Source organism: Mizuhopecten yessoensis, unplaced genomic scaffold (genome assembly GCF_002113885.1).
Source record: "Mizuhopecten yessoensis strain PY_sf001 unplaced genomic scaffold, ASM211388v2 scaffold11155, whole genome shotgun sequence".
Lineage (NCBI taxonomy): Eukaryota > Metazoa > Mollusca > Bivalvia > Pectinida > Pectinidae > Mizuhopecten > Mizuhopecten yessoensis.
In genome coordinates, this window is record NW_018408907.1 from 415,332 (window position 1) to 419,781 (window position 4,450).

The following is a 4,450-nucleotide window of genomic DNA, read 5'->3' on the forward strand; positions in this document are numbered from 1 at the left end:
ACCTGAAAAGCAATCCCAAGCAAGCACTTTTGGTAAGGAAGCACTGCATGAAGTTTGAGTTTGATCGGCCCAAGGAAACTCAAGTTATCGCACGAAAACCTCTGTGCGGACGCCGCCGACATAGCAATACCTATGTGTCACCAGCTTTTCGCAGGCAACACAAAAATAACACAAATGATAATGAGACAAAAAAAGAAGCACACTGACCCCCCATTTTTGTAGATGTTTTAGAAAGAAAAACACATTTTCATTTAATTCATTAAATATTTAAAAAAGTTTAATACTAGAACTTTTTATATCAAGCTTTTAATCTGCAAAAAGTGGTAAAAAATGAGTGTTTTTTCATTAAAAAATAGGGGGTAGGGTCGGCTTTCTGATTTAAAAGAATAAGATTTAGAAATTTTACTTCCATAATTCCAAAGAAAATAATATTTTCATCAATTCTACAAACATTCATACATATCTGATAACACACTTGGAAGAAATTGTATGAATTTGTTCTGCAAATGGTCAAAACCCAAAAAATCACCTTAAATCACATGTTTTGTTAAATTGGTATCTTTGACCAATCATAACACAAAAACGAACACACGGACATGTAGTTTTTTTTGCATTTTCTACTATGCCATTAACTCCTTTTTCCAAAAATCCATATAAAAAAAATAGTTTAATACAGGAAATTTTTGACTTCTCAGAGTTGTCCATCCTTAAATTTAGATATATTTTTCAGGTGATACTTATACACAACTTACACTGACCTAGTACACAATCTTTTGTTTTATTATCACTGTATGTCTGTCTGTCGGTTATCTCGCTCAACAGGGAAGTTATTTACTACAACTGCACCTGCAGGTCTAAACAGGTAGATCTACACATTGCCATGGGTTTGTGTACACAGGGCGGACATTTGTTGATATTACTTACCAGTCAGATTTCAGCTAAACATATGACTTCCAAGTTTTGATCAAAGCTTTTAAAATGTCAGCAGGAAAGTGACAGATTTATCAACAAAGTCAAAAGAGGGAAGTTCATCGGATCATGTGATTGTGAATTCTAGAGCTGAATAACATTGACAATGTAAGTGAACATTGAGAAGTATGGAAAGGACAACTTGGACTCATCATCACAGTAACCCTGTGACATCAGTGATTGTGAGTTAGCTATTCTATAGTGTTTTTACATTACTAAATGTTATACAAACATATACCACTGGATGGGACAGTCAAGTCAAGTTTTCATTTCTTAACATAATTACCATGCAACTCTTATTTGTGAATGTTTACTGATAACAATATATTTATACAAGAACAACAAACACCTTCAAGATTTCAACAAATAATTTAGTTTTTTTTTATCAAAATGGCAACCTCTAAAAGCCAAATTACTCTCCGTATTAAAGGTCAAACGACATGTATTCACCACAAGGGGAGACAACTAGACTTGTATTGTGAAAAATGTCAGGAACTGGTTTGTCTAAAATGCCTTTCTTCTATTCACAAAACCCATACAGTTTGTGAAATTAGTGAAGTCACACATCAGGAGGAACCAGACATTAAAAACTTTATAGACAGAACAGAAAAACATGACCTCGTACAAATAGGGAAATACATCAACTCTACTGATACGCTTCTTAAAGGCAACACCAGTACTTTTAAGAAGTTGTCACAAAAGTTAAAAATACAAACAGAGAGATTAAAACAAGCCCTGGACACGCTTACAGCTCAGACACTCTCTCTTTACCACAAAATGGAAGAGGATAATACAAATCTCATAAAGAAATACAAACAGGACCTGGAGGTGTATGAAAAACAACTCAAACAACAAATTCAAGAATGTAAAGCAGCTCTCCAGCGTGGTTCACACATACAGATTTATGATGCATTTTGTGAGATCCATTCTCCTACACACAGTCTTCCTGTAAAACCTGTCCTGGGTACGGCCATCTTCACTCCAAACGAAAATCCTCAAGATCACTTGAAAAAAGCCTTGGGAAAAGTTATCTCCTCAAGTCAAGGTCAAACTTTAACTGACCAGGGTCGGTCAGTCTCAATATCTGATGATCTAGGACAACCCTCTACACAACAACAACGGTCAGAAACAAAAGTTAAGAAAGCAATGACAACATACAAACTACTCCCACAGACCAAGGTAGTGGGGAAGTGGTGGACTCCGTGTGACACTGGTTCTATATGTCCCACCACTGATGGTCAGGTGTGGATCAAGAACAATAAAACATTAACTCTCCATGACAGGAAGGGTAATGTGATACAGGAGGTTAATCACAATATCTTTATCTATGACATCAGTCTATCACTCAACACACACACACTGTGGGTCTGTGATATAGGATACAACATCATGGACCTGGTATCAGGACGACTGACACACAGATTCAGTACCAAGGAGTTACCTAGGTGTATATGTATTACAGCCAGTAACCATGTCATTGTAGGGATGACCAAATACATCTCCAAATTTACCACAGATGGTAAAATGGTGTGTACTACTATGGCTAAAGGGACTGGGAAACCATTAGTGTGTAGACCATACAGCATCTCAGAGTGTCCTGTCACTCACAATGTGGCAGTCACTGATCATTTTGGTCGTGAAATTGATGGTGGTGATGGCGAGGGACATGTTGTTGTGATGGACACTGATTTAAAGGAGCTGTTTGTATATAGAGGTGACATCCCCAGTACATATAGACCAACACCACAAACAGGAGGTAAACCGTTTTACCCCAGTAGTGTGGTGTATGACAGTGTGGGGAACCTGATCATAGGGGACTTTTACAACTGCAGGGTCCTACTCATCAGTGGAGGTGGTGAGTTCCTCAGGATCATACACGCTGACACAGTCTGTACAAGGAATATAGGTATAGACAGGAAGGATGTCCTGTGGGCAGTGTTTGGGGAAATGAATAGGGAAGTCAAACTACTACAGAACAGCAGTGTGTGACACCTGTAACCAAACAACTTGTGTATCTAGTTACCATGACAATGACATGGGAATCAGAGACAAATGAAACTTATCATGATTACTAATCAACTACAGATTGTGAGACATTCACAGGATTATAAGTAAAATGCCTAGACTACAGATTGTGGGACATTCACAGGATTATAAGTAAAATGTCTAGACTGCAGATTGTGTGACATTTACAGGATTATGCGTAAAATGTCTAGACTACAGATTGTGTGCCATTTACAGGATTATGCGTAAAATGTCTAGACTACAGATTGTGAGACATTCGCAGGATTATAAGTAAAATGTCTAGACTGCAGATTGTGTGACATTCACAGGATTATGTGTAAAATGTCTATAGACTGCAGATTGTTAGACATTCACAGGATTATAAGTAAAATGTCTAGACTACAGATTGTGAGACATTCACAGGATTGTGCGTAAAATGTCTAGACTACAGATTGTGTGACATTTACAGGATTATGCGTAAAATGTCTAGACTACAGATTGTGTGCCATTTACAGGATTATGCGTAAAATGTCTAGACTACAGATTGTGTGACATTTACAGGATTATGCGTAAAATGTCTAGACTACAGATTGTGTGCCATTTACAGGATTATGCGTAAAATGTCTAGACTACAGATTGTGTGATATTCACAGGATTATGCGTAAAATGTCTATAGACTGCAGATTGTTAGACATTCACAGGATTGTGCGTAAAATGTCTAGACTACAGATTGTGTGATATTCACAGGATTATGCGTAAAATGTCTATAGACTGCAGATTGTTAGACATTCACAGGATTGTGCGTAAAATGTCTAGACTACAGATTGTGTGCCATTTACAGGATTATGCGTAAAATGTCTAGACTACAGATTGTGTGCCATTTACAGGATTATGCGTAAAATGTCTAGACTACAGATTGTGAGACATTCACAGGATTGTGCGTAAAATGTCTAGACTACAGATTGTGAGACATTCACAGGATTATAAGTAAAATGTCTAGACTACAGATTGTGTAACATTCACAGGATTATAATTTAGAGACCAAATAGGCCTATACAACTCAACTACTGATCAACTACTTTTCAGCGCTGTTTGTAAACAATCTGTAACCTACAAAGTGGATCGTATATAATATCACTCTTTTTATATCTGAGGAATCCACAGAAAAACTGAACAAAGTTGATCTCACTTACTGGTAAATTCGGCATTCTGCTAGCGAAATATCATGACCCAATGCCACTTTACTAATGATAAATCAGGAGAAGCTGTTGAGATATTGACATGTATGTCCTTTATGACCTTGGAAGTAGGCTAAGGTCATATTTATGAGAGCACTTTATAGCACAGTAGTATACCAGGTACCTACTGGCTGACTATCAGAACCCTTGGTCTTTATATAATGGTTCTAAAAACAAGAGGCCCAAGGGCCTTAGCGGTCACCTGAGTTATATCATAGGTACTGGTAGCTTTATTTTAT

At 37.1% G+C, this 4,450-nt stretch overlaps 1 protein-coding gene across 1 annotated transcript in view; it reads right to left on the bottom strand.

Annotated features, from left to right (window-relative positions):
• Nucleotides 1–4,450, bottom strand: part of LOC110467040 (Bloom syndrome protein homolog) — a 56,585-nt gene that overhangs the window by 13,779 nt on the left and 38,356 nt on the right. The gene's annotated exons all lie outside the window — the stretch shown is intronic.